This window comes from Pteropus alecto, unplaced genomic scaffold (assembly GCF_000325575.1).
Source record: "Pteropus alecto unplaced genomic scaffold, ASM32557v1 scaffold20, whole genome shotgun sequence".
NCBI lineage: Eukaryota > Metazoa > Chordata > Mammalia > Chiroptera > Pteropodidae > Pteropus > Pteropus alecto.
The window spans coordinates 4,953,497-4,976,224 of NW_006436298.1; the positions used below are offsets into that span (position 1 = coordinate 4,953,497).

General features: G+C 38.6%; 1 pseudogene; it reads left to right on the forward strand.

Moving 5' to 3' along the window:
- The first annotated feature begins 238 nt into the window (after nucleotides 1–238).
- LOC112480824 lies at nucleotides 239–356 on the forward strand (annotated as a pseudogene).
- The last annotated feature ends 22,372 nt before the right edge of the window (nucleotides 357–22,728 follow it).

Genomic DNA, 22,728 nt, shown 5'->3' on the forward strand with positions numbered 1-22,728 from the left:
ACCTTTTGCACTATGTGCTTATAATTTTTGTCAAGCTATTACAGAAGTTGACAGTCCCTATGTTTCCTGATCTTTTTCAAAAGGAAGTATAAGAACAAATGCTCCAAGGTCAAATATAAATGGCTCTTGGAGTTACTGTTATTTTGAATTAGTCATAGATCCAGAATCTTCTCCATTGTGTCTGCTTGGTCATGTGTGGGTCTCAGTTTAAAAAAAAAAAAAAAAAAAAAAAAAGCATATCTACAGCCATGCCATCCAAAACACACCTGATCCCATCTGATCTCGGAAGCTAAGCAGGGTTGAGCCTGGCAGTACTTGGATGGGAGACCACCTAGGAATACCAGGTGCCATAGGCTTTAAAAAAAAAAAAATTAAAAAAAAATAAAACATATAACTAAAATATTTTAATTTTAAAAAAAATCATACTAATTTATAATAATTTACCACCCCTAATCTTTGATTTACTTTGTCCTGGTGGACCAGTTCCTCCAGAGTTTATTATAAATCAGGACTCTGGAAGCTACTTAATTATACTACCTGATAAACATAAGCTGTCTTGTCATATTTTGGATAAATTATGGTGGTTTATGAGGAAGTTTTGGCTGGAGAAATTCTCATAAAAACTACTTTTAATTGAAATTGTATAGAAAGAAAGTAAGCAAAAGATTTTTTTTTTCCCACTGAAGATTGCAGGCAGCGTATGTCACTAGAACTATTTTGTGCTGACTTCCTTATAAGGACAAACACAGAATTGGTTTAAAAAAAAACGAAGGGCTATGACTAGGAGGTTGGTTAGAGAAGTAAGCATGATTTTTTTGCTCTTTTGTAATCGAAAAGGTGACATGAAAATGTTAAATTGATAATTTTTGAACAAACTCAAACGTTACTTATATATTATAGTTTGCCTGAGATAATCTCCTTTTACACTGTCTCAGCATAATTATTAAAAGCGCCCCTTTTTACTCTAAAATGTTCCAGTTTGGAAAGATAAATTGTCACTTTACTCATACATAGGTCTACCTCCCTGACACAACTGTTTTTACTTTATTGCTATTTAATCTTTGACCAAATGCATTATTTTTATTTTATTTTATTTTTTATTTTTGAAATTTTATTATTATTATTATTTTAAACATTTTATGTTTTTATTTTTTCCCCTTCCCCCTCCCCTCTGGTAACGACTAGTCCATTGTCCATGCCTATGAGTCTCTTTTTGTTTGTCCTGTTCATTTTTTTGCTTTTAGGTTTATATCCCACATATAAATGATATCATATGATTTTCATCCTTTTCTGTCTGGCTGATTTTGCTTAGTATGATTATTTCAAGGTCCATCCATGCAGATGCATTATTTTTATATGGTTGCTCTAACGGTGTGCATGCCATCTCATTGTCTTTTTAATTAATCTTCTCTTAAGTATTTTCCTACATTGCTGCATAGTTTCTGTAGTTTTCATTGCTGCTGTATCAGTTAGGAACACAGTTAGCTAAAATTCGACTAATAGTTTCTTCCTCAATAAGGATTTTGTTGATTTTACTTAACAAGAAATCTGGACTTAGATGGTCTAGGGCTGCTTAAGGATGTTATGGAGAGTGGATACCCTGTCTTCCCTTCCCGCCATCTTTGGGGTAAGGTTTTTATCCTCCTGCTGTACATCAGTCATTGCCTGTATGTTCCAGTGGGAAGATGGTGAAAGGGATAAGAGCAAAAGAGGCCCCACCAGCTAAATCTGTCCTTCTGTAGAAATTGTTTTCCCTAAGCACCCCATCTAGAAACCACTGTGACTGACTCATTGGCTGGAAGTAGATTCTATACTTACCCCTACCTGCAAGAGTTTCTGGGAAACTTTCTAATTCTATGTTAGAGGACGACAAGGAAGAAGGAGCTTAAATTGGTAGCCAGTCCACAGAGCCTGCCACATCTGTAAAAAATTCTTTCTTTTGATAGGGAAGTGTGGTTTTTGGAATAATAATTTTCTTTCAAGAGTTAATCATGGCCACACCACTCTTCTAATTCTTTCGAATCCTCATAAGTGGCTTACTTTTGTTTAATGTAAATATGCAGTGTATTTTGTGATATCTGGTGCTGCTATGAATCCAAACCATGTTTTGTCAATGTTGGATACAAGTGATGAAATGTAATCGGATGAAATGAATTACATGTGCCTGAGTTTTAGCTCTCTTACCTAGATCGTCTATGCATAGGTGCACAGCCTTCTCTAGTTTCCTTTCCCATTCCCATAGAAAAATTGCCCCTAACCATTGATGCTTGGGATATGTAATCTTTTATCAAGTTGAAAGTTTTGTTAGATGATATGTCCTTTTTTCTTCTTTTTTCTTCTTCCTTTTTTCTTCTTTATGTGTTATCCCATAGTCCATTCTTTTTTCTTTCTCTTCCTTTTATGCCTTAGTCACTTTCACTTTAATGTGCATTTTTTTATTTTAATGAGCTATTGCAAAATAAGTATTATTTTATTTGAATTCATTTGCATTTTTAAACATTCTATATCCCCAAGGATGGTAGAAGAAATTAGGAATGAGAAAGAATACATAATATCTTAACATTAATGTAATATAAATCTTTTTCACTTTTTTTTTTACTTATACAGTATTTCTAAGATCAGTTCTATGTTGCTATGTATTCATATAGTTTTTGTCTCCAGCTGTTGTCTGGGTTGCATCTACCCATTTTACTTATCCACTTTGTCACTGATGGGCACTGAAGTTGCCTCTTGACCATGTCCAGCATCTCCTTCCCGCTTCTTTTTACCCCATAATGTTCTAGCAGTTTTTCCCCAGGGCTCTCTTCATGTTCATGGACGTACCTTCATACTGTGTAATTTCCTTGCCCATTCATCTTGGGAAAGGTGCATTTGCCAGCAGGGCAGTCACTGTCAGTGGTCAGTTTTATCAGAGTGCAGCCTCACCCAGACCCTGGAGAAGTGGGCCAGCACAAACAGTGCTCCAGTGGACATCCCTATTCATGTTGCCTTATGGACCCGTGAGAGAGTCTCTGTGGGACTTACACACAGGAGCTGAACTGTTGGGTCATGGGATAATCATATACATCATTTTACTTCAGCAGTGCCTGAGTGCTTTCTCTAGTGGTCACACCAGGTACAGTTCCCCAGCAGTTATGTGTGGTTTCCCCTGTCTCCACATACCTGCCTGTACTTGGTATCTTCTAGCTTCTTTATCCACCTGCTAGATGTAAAGTAGTAACCAATGTGTTTGAGCATGCCATCAAATGCATATTTTTTGTGTGTACTTTTCCTTTCAGAGAATTCCTCGCTCATATCCTTTGCTTATTTTTCTACTGGAGTTACCTTTCTTTTGTTGATTTGTAGAAGTTTCTTTTATATTATAGAAATGAATCCTTTGTCATTTTATACATTTAAAATATCTGCTTATAATTTATCAGCTGTTTATTCATTTTTTTTTTATGTGTACATCTTTAGACAGAAATTCTAAATTTCGATAGTAATTGTTTTTGTTGTTTTCTTTGTTTTTGTAGATTCCTAGGCCACCAACCCGGTTCTTTTCTTTTTTTCTAGTTAGATTTTCTAAAAACATTTATTATACCTTAATTTTGAAGAACATCATTTTTACTTAGAATTGTTTGAAATCACTGTGCCTTTCTGATACATAAATTGTTATATTTTTATCTATTGGAACTATAGTAGTCTAGATTTTTAAATCTGCAGGCAGAGTAGTTAAAACCTAATTGAAATAGAACTAGAAAGTTTTAGCTTCTTTCACGGTTTTTGAGCCTTCATCTTCATTAGCATAACAAAGTGGTCGTCTACATGAAACTGTATTTTGCATTTTTATGTTTAGTTAAAAATTTAAAAAGCATTATATAGCATAAGATCTCTAGATTACACAAAGTCTGAACCAGTCATGAGATGGAAGAGTATATTAATTTAGCTTTGTTTTCCCAGAAAAGAACTTAGATATATAATGTGAAAGTTAAAACTTGACAAGAATGTGACTAATCATCGAATCATAGAATCTGATGTTCTCTTAAAAGAATGAATATACTGCATGGGAATTTTGAGAGTCTAGACTTGGAAAGAATGACTTTGGAATAAAATGTTTTATTGACTATGCTTCCAAAAAGTGTAATGACTAATTTTGGGGGCAGGGGGAGGGGAGAGATAACAGGTCTGAAGAAAATCACTGTCTTCCTTTTGAATATATCCAAAGAGTAACTACGTGCTTAGTTGTGAGAGTTTCTGGACCCTTGTGGTCAAAGGCCACTTAGCTCTTCAAAGAAAAAGCATGGAGATGCAAGACTATTTCTTGGTATGTCTGGATGAATTTCAGAGAAGGAAAAATACTAAATTTCTGTTTTGCTTTTGCTTCGTTATTTAAGAGAATGATAAAATGATTGGAAAGGATAAGAACAAACTTGGTAAGAGAGATTAGGAAGCTAAGATGAGTGAGAAGCTTGGACAAAAGCACCTTTTTGTCTAAGTGAGTTTAGATTGTCTGTTTTGAATGAACTGCATCCCAGTGTCCTGAGAAATTGCTAAATTTAAAGCTGACCTACCTTTCAGAATTCCTGGGGAGTGAGAATGATGCCAGAAGTGGAGATAGTGGTGTCTAATTTTTAAAAGGGTAAGAGGTAGATTCTCCTACACTGGTTTGGACTCCAGACAGAATCCTAGACTAATTAATCTACAGATTGTGAGGCTGTTGTTCGTCAAGAGTCCTCAGCCACAAACAACAGAATCCAACTCTGAATAACTTAAATGTACGAATGGATCTTACTAAAGGATATTGAGAATCTTGATAGGAAGACTGTAGAGCCAGTCTCAGAAAATAGCAGACACCAGGGGAGGTCAGATAGCTAAAAACACAGCCAGCCTCTGCTGAGAGAAAGGAACTGTTAGAAAGCTGCTGCTGGGTCCCACAATTAGACGCTCACTGCTGTCTGCTGAGCTGTGTACCCGTAAGCATTCTGAATTGATCTGGCTTTTCTGTGCCATTCACTGCAAACTCAGAGTCCTAATAGACACAGCTGTTTGCTGAGCTTAGGTTAAGTTGTCTATACTCTCGGTAGCTATGCTCTAGTTGCCTGTGTTGTGGGAGAATATGCGTAAATTTTGCTTCCTTTTGACAGTGAAGTTGCCTGTTCCCTACCAAGTCTCTCTCACTTGGTAGAACCTTCAGACACAGCAAGAGTGTTTAGAAATTGGAGATCCAGTGGGAACTGCAGTGTTCACTGCAGTAGTCATAGGAAAGGAAAGAGATTGCCAGTGAGGTTAACGATGGGCCATTCTAATCAGGTGAAACCTATCTCTGTTGATGGGATTCCTCAGAATGGTAAAAAAAAAAAAAAAAGGTTCTGAATTTTAGAAAGGCCTTTGCTAAATTTCCTGACAAAAAATTAAGTGTACAAATCACAACAGAACATCTGATCCCAAAGAGTTTTGGGTGATGTGAGTTATGCCTTGAGACATCTCAAGAGGGGAGAGCCTGGACTCCTTAATGAGTTGGCCAAGAACGTCAGGGGATGCTCATCAAATCTGTTTTAGAAGTTAAGCTGGAGGGGACAGTGAGTGCACTGGAGCAAAGAGCCAAATCTAACAGGACAAAACTTAATAGGGAATAAATATTATATCTTGTTCAGTTGTTCAGAAAACCAGCTGCATATAAGTGATAAATAAGTCACCACTTTATAGCATAATATGTGGAGTTGCCTTTAACATTTTAGTTGAATGGGAGCATTATATAAGTCAATAGTTTGATGTCTTTAAAACAAAGCAAAACAAAACTCCTAAGGGGATCGTACAGTGTGTTAGTGGAAATAAAGTGTATATCACAAGAGAGAGATTTTCCCTATATTCTGTGCAGATCAGGTGACATATGAAGTATTCGTTGATTCTGGCCACACTCAAGAATACTTTCTTTTTTTCTCTTTTTTCTTTTTTCTTTTTTTGGTAGAGAGCGATCACTATGCAAGTGGATATAAATGTATGACATGCGAAGGGCAGTTGAAGGAATGAGTTATTCCCCTGGAGACATGAGAGAAATGGTTGGGCCGCTATCTGCATATACAGGCCGATGTCTGGAAGCAGGAGTAGGTAGAACAACCACAGGGGGCAGAGCTAAAGCCAGTGGACGTTAGTTGCAAAGAGGGAGATTCATAACCCCAAGAGCGGGCTACACCTTGGAGGACAGACGGAAACTGCACATCACTTGTGACCACTAATCGTGACCATCTAGGCTGTTGGGGAAATTCAACGATTTCACGAGCATTTTTGCCCACATTACTCTCATAGGCATTAAGATTCCCAGATTGTTGAAGTTCCCCAGAGTGCTTTCCTCACAAGGCTATTGTAAATTTTAATATCTGCACCATCTTAGTGAAAGACTCAGAATAGCTTTCAGATGTGGGAATATTAATTCATCATAAAGCTGGATGGGAAAGTCTTAATGAAGAGTGACACGAGACGATAAATATTTGATTTGAAAAGATGAGATCATAAACCAATCGGCAGAGCACTTGCCGAGAAAGAAGCCTTTTCTTAATTGGCACGAGGCTGCCATTACACAAGTGGCAGCTCTTTAGGAGACTTGTAGTTTTCACATTTAAGGTGTTTTATTTTAAACTTATTTTCATCCTTAAGATGTCAGTATATTAGACTTGCCTGGCTGATGAAGTAAATTCTGAAGGTAATTGTTGAGGGAGTTAAACTTGCCAGAGACATAGAGAAGTCTCTTTCATACTTTAAAAAATATAAACAAGTTGCAAGTAATGGTTCTGTCAAGGAAATTACATATTGATTCATCATCCAGTATTGGGAACTGGGCTAAAATGTTTGTTCATAAAATATCTCCTTTTCGAAGGTCAGTTAGTGGAAGAGCGACTTTTAGGGTTTTGTATACTTGATAGCCTGCGTTGATCACCAGGCTCATGAAGGAACACTCACTGAGTGCCTCCTGTAACCATTGTTGCTACTGAAGAGAGTTCTGGTACAGCTACCCAGAATGGAAACTAAAAAAGTATTTTTTAAGATTTTGAGCCTTGATGATACAAACAAGTGCATATGTCTTCTCCAGCAATAGTAGGTATTGAGAGAGATTAGCATAAAAGTAGTTAACTTGCAAAAGGATTTGAAAGTTACAGCCTTGTAAAGGATCTCCAAGTTATAATGTCTGGAAATGTGCAGTCACCAGAAACTACATCGGAAAAGTCTGTACTCATCCCTGGACTAATTTCACTCCTTTAGCAGTTCTCCTCCTCACTTTCTGGCTAACCTCTCTTTTAGTTTATCGTCATGGGATGATGAAAGATCATCTGAAGGTAAACACTGCCATTTGGGGTTTGCTCAAAGTTTATGCATTTGTTCAGTTATTTAAAATATGGTCAGCAACATTCGGGCGCCCACTGTGTGTCAGAGCAGCAGTGGTGATTCAAAAGAAAAAAAAAAAACCTCTCCCGCTGCTCTGAGGCTAGTAGAATTAGAGAAGGAATGTTTATGTCTGTTATACCTGCTGTGCAAAGGGAGCTTGGGAAGCCCAGAGGAAGGGTGTGTGGCTGGGGAGATGCTCCAGGGAAGGGCTCTTTGAGCCCAGTCTGGAAAAGTGGGTAGAAATTAGCCAGACATGCTTAAGGAAAGGTAATCCAGTGGAGACATCGGGGCATTTGCAGAGGTGAAGGGGAGGAGGGAGGGCCAGGAGATGCCACTGGAAAGGCTTCAGTTTAAACTTGAGGGTAGAGTTCTTATACATTGGAATCGCCTGACCAACTTGTTGAAAATGTAGATTCCCGGGCCCAATCCCTCCATCTTGCCTCAGATAAGATTCTCTGGAGGTGGGGCCAAGTATATCTGATTGTGAAGTTTGACAGTTTGAGAACTCTCTTCCGTGGGAATCGAGAGCATTGCAAAATGTTGGTCAGGGCTGTGGTCAGAGCAGATTTTAGAAAGATCGCTCTGACAGAGGAGATGGATGAAGGTCGTGTGAGACTCCAGGCAGACAGGATGTTGTGATAGTGGAGGAGAGAGATGAGGGCAGGGATTAAAGCTGTAGAGGGGTTGACGAGGAGGGAGCAGATCCAAATCGTACTTAGGAAACAGAATTGACCAGAGGTAGTGATCAGTTAGATGTGGTGGAGTGGGGACAACTTCTGTTTTTCTGACAGAAATCAAGGGCGCTTTGCATTCAGAAAGATGCTTCAGGAGCACTGTCGTGGAAGCTGTCTTGGTGGCAGATGTAGGCTCGGAGCAGCTTGTGCGTGTGATGTTTGCCATCTCTGGTTTTTAACCAAGAAGAGAAGCCAGTTAGAAGCCCTGTTTGCAGACCCGCTAAAGAGGAGACCTGATGACATTTTTCTCCTTCCAGTTGCTGTAAACTCTTACCTCTCTTCCTTCACCACTGCTTAAATTTGATAATCTTGCAGTCCTAAAGCAAACGTGTTGTAGGAAAAGCACCCATAGTTACACCATTTTGACTATTTCAAAGAGATGGGAGCTGTAGGCTTCTTGGTGGGGTTGCAGACATTTTCCAAGATCGGGGAGGCAATTAATTGTACTTCTGAGTGTGTACACTTTCTGGATGTCCTCTGCAGCAGGTGCTTATGGCCAGCTTTGTGCAGGACTATTGTTTGGCTCTCACCTTGACTGATGCTATTAGACTGATGGCGGAGTTTATTGTCCTCCAACGCTCATATTCTGAACCACTAAGCTCAGCGTAGATGTTTTTCTTTGTTACTTTATGTTTTATTAAATCCTCAGGATGTAATGTTTGATATTGCTTACATATTATTTTTCTATTGCATGTAAATTTACCAACTCCCTAAGTATAAATTAGGTCCTCACTTCCCCTTTGGTAAAGACTGATCATATGAACCTTGGGAAGAAAGAGCTTATATTTTTAACAGAGAGCCTGGCTTTAATTGTTTGGATCAGGCCTCTGGCACCAAACTGAAACAGTTTGAGAATACACTTCATTGTGAGCCTGGGTTCCTTTCAACTTATTAGTTTCTGGCCCCTTTCATACCAGAAAGATGCACTAAATTGAGGCAGAGTTCTGTTGGCTTTTCTTTGGGCAGGATTCACTGGCTTGTAATATAATTTATTTGGTTGTCTTAGGAGGAAATGAGGGAAGAGCCAGGCAGCAGTTGCTGAGCTCCTACCTTCACTGTCATCCACTGTGCTCCAGGGGAACTCCTAATCTCACTGGCGGTCCCCTCCATTAGCAATTAAAGAGCGAATGGGAATGTCAGTTCCGCCTCTCACTGAGACTTGGTGCTAACCACAGATCTTATTTTAGGACAAGACCTTTTCCCTTCAGCTTCTTTAAACCCCCTATTAATTCAGACACTTTATTTACTGAACAAACAAGCTGTGATCTCACAGAGAACAGTGAACAAGTGCTATACTTCCAAGGGAAAAAAAGTTCTTTGTGCAGTTACACTCATGCTGAAGCATGAGAGAGGTTTGGTTTTCCTCCATTCTTTGCGGTGTCACCACCCCCTCCCTTCCCCTCCCCCCTTTGCAAAAGGGAAATCTGGAGTAGGACAAAATCAAGACTGCAGTGATGTGGTGGTTTTGGTGATCACTCTTTCACTGGAAGGATGTTTGAGGAGCGTTCTCTAGAGATGGAGTGCCCTTGACTTGAAGCAAATTTACATAGAAACAAGAAAGATGCTCAGTCTGAGGAGCCCCAGGGTCCAGGCCTCCCTGCCTCTGGGTCGGGTGTTGACACTTTCTGTGTGGCAGCCTGTACCCTCTGACCTCCTGGTCACGGGGCAGATGCCTTTGTCCACAAGGGGGACCTGGTATTTGATTCTGCTAGGCGTTCACCTGATACGCTCCAGCCAGTTCTGCCTTACCTCTCACACCCGGGCCCATACACATGCATACCAAAGGTGCTAACTTTGAGAGTTCATGAAGCAAAAATGTACTGGGCTGCCAGATTTACTATCAAAAGCACTTTCCACAGTCAAGAATTTCAGAGCTAGAAGGGACCCTTAGAGATTGTTTCCAGTCTCCTCATTTAATAGTAAAAGAAAGGGATCCAGAGAGATCAAATGACTTGCCCCAGGTCCTGTAACTCTGAGCAAGAGAGTTAGGACTTGAACCCGGGTCTCCAGCTCTTCAGCTATAATTACTTCCCCAGCCACCACACGGGAATGACTTAGCCAGGATTTGGCCTGGTGTGGCCCGAGCCACCTGCATCAGATCACCTGAGACCCACTGAGAATGCAGATTTCTGGACCCCATTCCAGAATGACTGAATCAGCATCCGGGAGAGGTGGGACTCTGCGACCTGCATTTGAAATAAACTTTCTGGGTGACTTTCACCACACTGATGTTTGAAACTGCTGACAAAAGTCCTCAGGATTTAACTTTGGCTCTGACCTTCCCTTGTTCAACCGCAGACTTAAATCTGAACATGCTTCTTTGGCCCTAATTGCTTTATATTTGTGCTTCTCATACTAAAGGACACGGCTTGGCTGACAAGAGGGAATTGCAGGGAGGGTCTGGATGTTTCAGGAAGGGACGGTGGTTGGTGACAGTATGGTTATTTAACACTGATCCACCTGTACCTCTGTCCCCTTCTCTCTTCTCCCAGACTCCCTCTTCATTAAGAGACAGCAACCAACTTATTTGCAGTTGTCACTGCTTCCCGCGCATCTCTTCCTCTCACTGACATTCTACTCCCCTCCTCCGCTCCCGCATCCCCGATAGCTTTATCGTCATATACTCCTCAATTTGGAATTATTTTTTTGGGGGGTGTGGAGGAGGAGGTGAATGAGGTTGGCTGAAGCATCAGCTCAGGTGACTGGTAACTTAAGAGTAAGCAGGAGGATGGGACAGCTGGACAGGCTATTGTGTGTGTATGTGTGATTTAACAGCTTCAATGTGTGGACAGGTGTCAAGGCTTTATTTCACAGAAACATACTTGCTCCTGACCTATATGAAAGCACCTGGGTCAGACAGGTTTGTGGCCATTCCTTCTGGTAAAAGTTCTGCATGGGCAGAAGTTATATGGCTGCCTCTTAGATCAAGGACAAGAGCAGTTATGGATGAACCCACACCCCTGAAAAGGATTAAAATGTGTCAGGATGTGTCTGCCTTTATGGGTTTGGTGCCTAAACTATAGGGGCATTGAGGTTAATTTCATCAACATTTTCATTAATCCCAGTTACAGTTCAAGTGCCCTCATATGTTTGTGAGTTCCTGAAGGAAAGAATTAGACATTAGACATTAATGCTTGGACGTTAAAAGTTTTCACACATGAAAAAATCCTGTGTTGGTGCTGATGTTGATAGCAGTGAATTACATCAAGAGATAGCTAAAAATAAAGGTAGATTCAGTTAAGTTTGGGCTCTGGAGTCAGACCTCATTTGAATTCTAGACCTACTGTTTGACTAACATTAAACTGGGGAAAGAGGACAATAGCGGAGCCTATCTCAGAATTGTTAAATTAGATAATACGTAAAAGCATTGAGTATAGTGCCTGGCACAAAGTACTGAGGAAATAAATGTTATGTGTTATTACTACTTAAGAGAGAGCAAATGCCATTGGTAATAACCTACTTATCTGATGAGGTAAGGGGTTTGGGGGACAAATAATTGCAAAGGAAGCTAAAATCAGCCATCTGGTTTTACTTCCTCAAAGGCCAACCTTTGAAGAAATTGTTTGTTGTGTCATGGACTGCCCTTTGGCTGTTGTCTTGGCTGGTGGTAATAGGAAGCCCTGGATGGAAAGAAAAATGGGGAAGGAATGGGGGCCTTTGGTGGAAAGGAGGATCTGCTAGAGGAGAGCTGGCACCCTGGGCTTACCTCGGTCGCACAGTGAGATCCTAAGTTTTAGAAATGAAACTCAGGATTTCACTGTCTTCTGATTGATGAGCAGTTACCTCACCATCCCAAAACGTAAACTTTTCTTCTTCAGATCTTAGCAACATCACTTTTGCTGCCGTTTAAAAGATTAAACTCTTTATTTTCCCTGCAACTTTAACTATGGAAGTTAACCCTTTGCTATCACATAGGTTGATGCAAAAAGACCATCGAGATGCCCCTTTACTGTTTATTTCCTTTGACCATTATTCTGGTACTTTGAGCCTTTAAATGCTTTCTGCTGGATGTTGACCACTGGTATTTAAAAGGTACATGTAATAGTGTTTGCCAGATTAACCTAGCATCTGGTGCCTGACCGGACACAGTAAACATCTGTCTTTAAACTGCTATTCTTTCGGGTACTATCCTATTCTCTCTCAGTTAACCACCTTTAAGCCTTTTAGCTGGGATCAGGACTGGTGGGTCACTAAAAGTAATGAAAGATTGTCTCCAGGGTGACTTAGTTAGCATGCTAGCATCTCTGGGCAGATTTCCCTGGTCAGCTGTGCATATCTAAAAACCATGTTCCAAATATGTGCAGATTACCTGCCTTGGAGTCATTAAAAGGTGCGTGCCCCCAGAGGATTACTTGAGACTGGGATTTGGTTTGCCCCAGAGTGAGCTAGACCCCTGTGACACATCCTCCAGCTCCCTTTCTAGCTCTGAGATAACCAGTGGGTCAAAGTTAGACATCTGTGTTCCCATTGGCACTATGAGGCAGGCATATGATGCAGAAACTGATATCACATTGACCTGGCACCCGAGCATGCTATTCATGGTAAAAGAAAAATTGGAGTGGAGACAGGGATTTGTGCTGTGAAGATAGGTATTATGCCTCAGGAATCACAGTATCAGAACACATAAGTCTTAAATGCTTTTCACCTTAATCTCTTGGATTTGGGAGAAAAAGCTTTGCTTCTTTAAGTGCTAGAGTGGCAGCCTGTTTGAGAAGGCACAGGAGGGAAAGCGGATATTTAAGGAAGGTCAGTGGGTTCTGTTTCACGCTTCTTGTGAACGTCGAGGCAGTGCTTGCTCTGCAGAGTCTGTTTCAGTATCTTTCCATCCAAACAGCCCACAGATCTGAGTGGCCCTCTTCCTGCATGGCCATCCCGGCCAGCCTGCCCATAGCACTTGAAGGCTGAAAGTGAAACTGGAGGAAAGAGAAGGAGTTTGTTGTACAACCATTGAGTTGTGGGAAAATGTAGTCATTTCTTGAATCTTTCAGGTATACCAGGAGCTTTTTTTAATGTTCTGTTCTCAAAGAGCACTCGTTAATAATTCACATGCAATTGCCAATTAAGTGGAAATTTCATTTGAAATAATGGTAGGTTCAATTAAATGTGTTTGGAAGTCAGGTGCCTGAATTGCTCTGGAAGGAATTTGAAAACACATATTATACATGCATACACATGTGAATGTGGATGGAGGTGCATGTGTATGTTTTATGTGTACACATTTGGCTAAAAGTCAGGGTTCAAGAAATTGCCTAAAGGGCGAGTTGCCAGTCACAGGTCTAATTGGTCACACATAAAATATGTAAAAATTGCTGTGTCAGTTATAAGCAGAAGGGATTTTCATTTTCTTCCCGGTATTTCTGGAAAGAGTAAGGGCTAGTAATTTTGAGGGCTTATAGTTGGAAAGTGAGAGGAAGAGTTATGCATGGGGGTCACTCTCTCGATGATTTAGAAATGCTGCAGAGAGCCAGGATTTGTTGGTGTTTATCAGAACCAGCTGCACTCTTGCTGGACAGGAAAGGCCGTGATGCTGGCCTTTCTTATAGTGTGAGAACAAAAACAGAAGGGTGTGGGCATTGACGCATGTACTTAATAAAATGATAGCTACATACATGGCTAAATGAATTCTACAAAGATAACCTGGTAAATTCTAAAAGATCAAGAAGGTAAAATAAAGAGCTGGAAGCAGGTCATAGGAATCAAAAATAAAATGTTTGCATAGTTGTTTTAATGGAGATTAACGTAGTTGACCACTTAGCTTTTCTTTCTAGAAAAATTTTTCTAAAAGAAATCGATAAGAGAGTAGATAGTAAAGAAAAATCCCTCTACAGAATGGTAGTGGTTGAGTAGGTGTTTCATAGAAACAGCTAAATTTACCATAATTTTCTTTGTTTCGTCTTGGAGAACCATGTTGGGAGAGAGATCTTATCACTACGTCCTTTACTGCAGAAAGAGGATGTTCTTTCTACTGATGCTTTCTTTAGATGAAAGAGTGATGCTTGGTTCCATCATAGCATATCGTTTAGAAATGTGGGCGTTAGATTCAGACTACCCAGGTTAAGATCTTGGCCCCGACATTAGGTTTGTAACCTTGGGGGTAGTATTAGCCTCTCTAAGCCTCAGTTTTCTTATCAGTGAAATGGGGATAATAACATTACTTAACCTTATAGGGTAGTTATAAGATTAACTGAATTAACTTATTTAAGTACTTAGAATAGTACTTGGCACAATAACCTGCATTCAACAAATGTTACCCATCAGTAGTTACTACTGCTATTATTCTTGTTATTATGTTATTTTTATATATGTGTACACTTTCAAAAGTGTATAACATTTTTATAGAAATGTCTTTTTCTAAGTAAGCAAAATGAATATTCCTGTGAATTTACTTATTTGGAGTTTTAAAAATTAGATAAAAAATTGCTATGGAAGTAAAATATTTGTCGTGGAAGTAAAGCTATTTAAATAAGATTTAAAGGAAGATCTCCTGTTCATATTTCTTATCCCCTATAGGACAAAAATTTCCTCCATTAGCTCTGCTGTCAGGATGGAACTTGAAAGCAGCACATTTCACAATATCAAAATTCCAACTGTATGCTGCAAGTCGGATTGCATGATCAACGGTTTCCCTGTGATTCTTCCCCACTCCCACCCCTAAATTTTATGCTCTTTTTAAAAAATTGCTTTGTACATTTCAATTTCTCTCTACTCCATTTCATTCCCTCCGCCCCTCTTGTAAGAGCTTGTGAGCTCTGTGGGCAGGGATTATAGCATGTATATTTTTGATATTGCTAAATGCCTAATTTGGTACTTTATACATGGAAAACATTTATATAAAATTTAAAGCGTAAAAGTATGACCATCATATTTTAGCCTTATTTAGCTAACTTTTTTCTTTTATTTCTGAAGGTTTTGAATTGGTTGAAAGTCAACTGTTCAAAGAATGTTCTTTCTATCTAAAAAAAAATTTTTTTTTTTTTAAGCAGGTTTGTGGAAATCCTAACTTCGATTACCTACCTGAAGTTGTTTGATTTCCTAACTTTCTTGTTTTCTAACAGCTATTTTTTTCCCCCTAGGATAAAGTTGACTTTTAAAAAGAAATAGATCCTAAATTCAATTGATATTTTCTGCCATATTTAAAGATGCAGCAGTTTTCCAGGTGCATGTGTGTGACACAAAACATTAGCTTGTGGTTATACTGCATAAGCAGCTGGACCTTTCAAATCTTATATCCACAAGAATTTTCAGACTTTTCTGGTGTTTGGTAAATCTTTGGCTTGGTTCGGACATTAATGCGGCATGACTCACTCTCTATCAAGTTCACACGAACTTTAGATTTGGTGTTTCAGCACAATTCCCGCTAGGATCAGGTGCTTCTGCCTTGGATCACATCCATGCCAAATAGATCAGAGGGGATGGCCTATTTTCTAAGAGCACTCTACAGTATCGGTGACATGGAAGCATCAGTAAGAGTGACTGCAGCTTTGACATGCCCACTTGAAGAGGTGTGAGTAACCTTAGGCATATTCTGGCAATCATACCTCCCAAAGTGCTATTTGAAGCCATTTCTGTTTATGGATTCAGACCAAGTTTGGATGAGCTGAGCCTTATTGGCCAGGCTATTTCTCAGAGTTGGCATTTTGTATAGCTGAATTCAGCAGAGGATGAACCACAGGGACGACTGGGATCCTGTGCTATGGTGAGAGAGTAAGGATGAAAACGCGTTGCTGACTCTTTACACTTTATTTCCTGAGACAAGAAAAATACCAGTCTTTCCATAGATGCTTAGATGGTTGGTGAGTAGAGTGCTATCCTTTCTAGTACTTCTAGAATGAGACCAGGAAGAGAGCATGATAGTTGTATTGTACAAGATTAACTTATGGAAAAATGATTCATGGTCAAGGTTCATTGATTTCAGGGACTGAGAATTAGGGTGACATTTTGGACTCTTACCTAGGCTATGAGGGAGATGGGGAAGAACCTTTCTTGCACCAAGACTGGCCACTAAGGACAGCAGCAAAGATCCAATGAGGACCTTACCATGGCCGCTCTTTCAGTATGTGGGGTCCAGGGATGTTGTTAACTGAAGCATTTTGTAAAGCTTGGTGTAAAAGTCCTACATTTAAATTCATATTCCTAAACTTTCTTCATTAGAATAGAACCACAGAAGGGTTTCGTCCATGCTGAATGGGTACTTTATTTTAGGCATTTTATCTTATCCTTTGGGGAAAAAAAAATTAAAAGAGCATGTGAGGGTCTCTTAATAACAGTATCTTAAGAGTCAGTAACTGCTCTGTTTAAACAGTTTCTCTTTTTGTAATTTAAGCTTTAGCGAAAATGAAAAGTTGGTTACTTTGATCTTTGTAAAAATTCTTCAATTTGTGAAGACAATTAATTGCTACTCAGTATTCTTTTCTTTGGGCTATCTGATCTCATGTTGCTTTATATTTTATCTTCAGTCTCCTCTGAAACATCTTGTGAGCTCTTAGAAGAGAAACCAGGGCCAGATTAGATCTGTACTGTATCCTGATTAGGGTTTCTTGGATCCCTAGGAGAAGGCTTGATTGGTCTCCTTGGAGCACTCATGGCTACTGAGTCCCCAGTGATGACTGTGCTTTTGTCTACTCTTGTCACTCCTGTATACTGTATACCAGAGACTTCACCTCCTCTTGCTTTGCTTTCTTCCTAATCCTACCACCGCTTTATCCTCCCTGTTAAACCAGTATCTTATTGTTTGACCTACCTTGATCTTAAAATCCAATGACTGCAAAGTCCTTGGGAATTCTAAGCTTGCCCTTGTCCTGTATACGCTGGTTACTTTCAGATTTGTCTGTCCCTGAAGTTGATGAATAACATGTCCAGTGACTATGTAACCCAGCTCTGCATTTTTGATTAAATAGTTTACTTTTTATCCTAGCAATCATTAAAATGACAGTGCGTGGTAGTGTGATATACTGTACAGTGCTGTCTGCATGGAAGGCATAGACATTACAAGAAGGTGGTAAGATCTCAAATTATATTGTCTAGATCTCACTGAGTAGTAACATAGACCTTTCGAGTTTTTGGTTTCTTTTTTTTTACATGATTTGGGTACACCTGGAATTTGCCTCCTCAATTGGAAAGTTTTAAATGTATTATAGGCACATGATGTGGAAACTTTTGGAGCAGTTAGAGCTCTTTCAGTAGCATTAATCATCATAAGTACTAATTAATTTGAGTGGAGTAATGGAAAAGCTTTGATTTAGGGAAACTCTGTTCCTGTTCCCCCAGTTACTGGGCATGTGACAAGTTGTTTAGCTTTTAATGTCTCAGTTTCTTCATTCATAAAATGAGAACCCTGATCCCTGCCTTGTCTAACTCACAGGATCTCTAATTTGAGGATTAAATAATGAATAAAGAAGCATTTGAAGAAATTTGGAATATTTTGTCAGTATAAAGTATTTAGTGCTGCTATTTAATCAGTATTTGTAGGATTGAAATCGGGGAGGGAGATTAATTTTTACGATTCTCATGTTATTTTAGAAACCGCATAACCCTTATTGAGGAATTGTATAAGTTTATTTTCATTGTCCAAGATTAGAAAGTATTTGCTATAGTTTTCCTCTGGTTACTGCTTTCCAGGCTTGAGCTGAAACTTCATATGCCATTAGACATCACTTTTCAAACTTCCTTTTTCTTTCTTCAAATATTAAGATGTTCTGAAAAACACATCATTGCCCCCTTCTCTTGCCCTGATTATGATCAGTTCATTCCAGCAGCTGACCGTTCATGGGCCTTTTTTTCTATACTTATTTGAATTCTGAGAGAAGAAAACATAGTTACTTAAAGAACTTTTTTTTCTAGCACTGTTGAAAATTTGAGGAGGTGACCTTTAAGAGAGCCAGAGCAATTCAACTTTTGGTGAAGGTGTCGTCTCTGCTTCAATGACCTTATTCCTGTGGTTCTAGAAGTGTGTGTCTACTGGTGGCTCTGCTAGTGACATCTTTATGTACGTAGCTACTTTTTCTCTAGCATTATGAGGCCTGTGGGACATCTTGAAGTAGAATATTGAATAGATTTCAATTTAGGCTAGTAAATAAGAATTGGGCATTTTTATTTCAACATACTTATTGTGTATTTGTTATTGAATGCATGTTGCTAAGTGACTTATATAGTATTGCCTCATTGAACTTTATCCTCCCAATAACTCATTTAGAGTGACAGTAACTGAGAAAGAATTTTAGGTTAGCAACTTGTATAGAGTTCCAAAACTAGGTAAATGGTAGAATTGTACTTGTTTTTGTTGTTAAGCATTTAAATTGGATGGGTATCCTCTTCTTACAGCTTTTACGTACTAAGAAATATTGAATAAAAGAAATTTTCTTAAGAAAAAATAGGAAATTTCAAAACCCTTTGCTGGAGAATTCTTTATTAAAATCATTACCTTTTTGTACTATTGGTTATGATGGCTTACTTTTAAATTACTGCTTTTTCCAAATGTCTTAATTCCCCTAGGGTTTTTGCCATTGCCAAAGAAATATCTCATATGATATTGAGGCTGTTAATGTCCAAAGAGTAAATTAAATAAAATATTTCAGAGTAGCTGGGTTACAATAAATAAAAACAAAAGTCTACATAGAAAATGAACTTGGTAACAGCTGTCTTTTAGTTGCTGATGATAATGACTGTGATGTTCCAGACTGAGGGTTTATTAAACATGTACAATTAGTGGTGCCCAATTTTATTTTGACTCACATCAGGGGAGGAATTTTACGTGTGTGTGTGTGTATGTATGTGTATATATATGTTATATATAAAATTATATATAATTTTTATTATAGGAAACCAAGGACATATATAGAATATCCCTAGTGAAAGTCTTATCAATCTCTCTCTCTGTCTCTCATTTTCTCTGTTGAGAACTCAATCCCAAGGGAAGAGAAATGTCCTGAAAAGTTATAAGAAAATTTAATCTTAATTCTAACTTAGCTGTACCTGAACCAGAGACCTGAGCACAGCGTTCTTTTCATCGCTTTTCACACCCTTTTTTTCTCTATATTAACTATTTTGTACTTCTAATCACTCCTTTTTATTTTCTAGCCCACCTCTCTCTTTCTGGGTCTCTTGTTTGGCCTTATTTTAGGGCTGTCCTGAATCACATAGGCTGGACCTGGCATGCAGAATAGCTTGTTTTCATCTTCTGTGCCTGGGAGATGTCCCTTTGTGTGTGACAGGCAATAGGTGTTCCACCATTAAACCATTTTGCCTGAGACTCTAATAGTTAAAACAAATCAACTTGTTTGCATTTTGTTCATCATCTTTTGATTTTGCAACCATTCTACAGTTAAGTTTCCCAGTGTGCTTTGAAATAGGTCAATGGTAACTGTCAGCCAGGTAAAAAGAAGGGGTATGGTTAGGAGGTCTTGTATATAGACTGAATAATGAAAATCTTTAGCCCACAGGAATGCAAAAATGTATTTCTCTTGATTCTAAAGTTTGACTGTATTGTTTTTCATTCTATTAAGACAACCCCAGATAAACTAGCCACAATAATACAAACATTACAAGATTTTACAAGATTTTTCTTTAGGGACTAGTGGGTTTGTTGCTGCGTTTGATGTTCTTGGGAGGTCTCTGTTTGTGGAGTTAGTTTGAAGGTCTCTATTGTGGGGTTAGCAGTTAACCTCCCCTGGGGTCTTCTTACTAATATTTCTTGTCCTGTGCTTTGTCTTGTTTTCAACAAGTCTTTAAAATCAGCACTGAAATCATATGAGATACGAAAGTTTTACAAATTTTTACTGCATGTAATTTTATGATTATAATTTTTTTAAATTTTATTTTATTAGTTTCAGGTATACAGTACATTGGTTAGACATTTACATAGTTTATAAAGCGATCCCCCATTGCTCTTTCTCTCGCTTCTGGCTCTCCACCTAGCCATTACATTAATGCTGACTGCATTCCCTATGTCATGTTCTCCATCCCCGTGACCATCTAGCAACTACTAATTTGTACTTCTTTAACCCTTCCCCCTTTCTCCTAGCCCCCAACTACCCTCTCCTCTGGCCGTCAACAGATTGTCCCCTATATTTGTGAGTCTGTTTTTAATTAATTTGTTATTTTTATCTAAAAAATTTAAGTTTACAATATTTTAAAATTGGAATGTTTTACATATAATGAAAACTATAAAATTCAGAATTTATTATTCATTTTCATATTTTTTAAATAAGCTAAACCCTTTCAGAAAACTGAGTTTGAAAAAAAATTGTTAAGCTACCAAATTTGTGTTTTATTTTCACTCCATCATAAGACTATGAAGAAAATGCACTTGCCACAATCACTAACAATATGAGCAAAGTATGATTTTAGTAAGATTTATTAAATGCCCACTATTGTAAAACACAGTGCTAGATGCTATCAAATCTCTTAAGATGTGGTCCCAGTATTTCAGGAGCTTTCAATCTAGATGAGGGCATAACACATTTAAAGAAAGCACAAAAATACACGCATGTGCAATCGTAAGAAGAGAAACAAATCAGTAGGTACAATGGAGAGTACGAGCGAGGCTTTTACCAAGGTTGCGATGGTCATTAAAATAAATGCTTTAAACAAGGGGAAGCATTTGCTCCAACCTTGAAGTGTGGGTAAAACTTAGATAGGCAGGGATAGGATATTCTAGGTAAGGGAGTTGGTATGTGCACATACTTGAGGGAAAGCTCAAGCTGTGTTTACGCTGCCTGGAGTGGAGGCATGATAGAGATGGGCTTCAGTTCAAATTGGTGGTGGCTCAATAGTTTGGCATTTCTGCCACCTGCTACTGGTTTTCAACCTGGACTAAGCATCAGGATTATCAGAAAACTGAAATAATAAGGTGCCCAGGATCTACCTCAGATGTCTTGAATTTGAAGTTCTTGGAGTGAAGCCCCAAGCTTGGTTATTTTTTCAAAGCCCTGAGGTGATTTTAAGGCGTGGACGTGTCTGAGAACCATGCTATAAGTAAGAGAAGCTGAAGAAGGCGTGCCGAAGGCTGGCTCCCCTCAGCGGTTTCCAGCAGCCAGCAGTCCCTCTTCCTTGCCTCAAGTATGTCAGAGCTTGGAAGATGGGAAGGTTTTCTCTGTGCCGCTATTGCCACTTCCAAGCTATTGTCTTTTCTTTCTGTTTTGAAATTCTGTGAAGCACATATCTTCAGGTTTTAGCACACCACCCCTCCTCCCAGACTATAGCATCTTCCTAGTCGCACCTAGTCATCTATTAATGTCATTACCTCCTTGCATATTTTTTCTCTTTTTCCCTTAATACTCTTGTCATTCTCAGTAACTTTAGCATCTACAAGATGCTTAAGTCAGCAGTCTGGCCTCTTAGGTCCTTGGCTTCCTCAACCAGACCATCTTTTCTTGCTCTGACTTTAGCCACGTGCACACGTTCCTGACCGTGCCCCGGGCTAAGGGCTCTCTGTGTATGGTGTGTGGACTCCTTGGAAGTCGCTAGATTCTTTCAAGGCTGTGCAAGGTCGCAATTGGTTTAATAGTAATAGGACATTATTTTTTCCTATGTCGACATTTGCATGGATAGACAAAAGCAGTGGTGAGTAAAACCGCTAACATCTTAGTACTGAGTCCTTGTTTTCTTCACTGTCTCTCACTTGTAGTAAATAATGCCAGTTTTACTTAAGAACATTCTTGATGAAACATTAAAAAATTATTAATTTTATTATTACTCAAACCTAGAGAGCACTTCGTTTTAATATTTCACATGGCGAAATGGTGAGTGCGCATAAACCATTTCTACGTAGTGATGTACAGCGGTTGTCTCAAGGAAAAGCCCTTGCGTGATAGCTTGAGTTCTGAGCTGAATTAGCCATTTTTTCTCGATGGAACACCATTTTTACTTGAAATAATGACTGGCAGACAAACTATGGCTATTAGATTTGGATATTAGGCAGAAATTTTCTTAAAAGAAGTTAGCTTGTCACTTCAAAGAAAACAACTGATTGTATTTATTGCCAGTGGTAAACTTAAGCCTACTAGTGAAAATATTATATTTGGAAAACTTATATCTACTAACCTGAGTTTGAAAGCTTCCCAGTACTTAAAGACTTCTCTGATGTGTCAATTAGAAAATTTGTATAACTTGGGGAACCAGTATTTTCCAAATGACAGATAAGTGATGTTGTAAAAGCACGCATAGATAAAAGTCATTAAAAAATGCAAGACAGACCAACAGGTTTAATGTTAGGGCACAAAATGTTCATTGATATGTTTTCAAATTCCAATTGCAGCTAACCTTTAAGAAACTAGCACTTGTCGAGTTTTAGTGTAATATTGAAGAAGAATATCCACAATTATGTGAAGGTTATTACAGTATTTCTTCCTTTTTCAACTATATGTACTGCACGAGGTCAAATTTTTTTATTTCTACCAAAACGACATATTTCAATAGAGTGGATGCAGAAGCAGTTATTAGAATGCAGCTGTCTTCTTCAATCAGAGATTTACAAAGAAGTAAAAAGATGCTACTTCATTATTTTTTTGAAAATTAAGTTATTCATAGGAATATTACTTATATTAACATGCAATGGATCTATTATTTTTAAATTAATTAGTATTTTTAAATGTCTGCTTTAATTTCTAATATGGTAAATAATTTATAATAGATATGA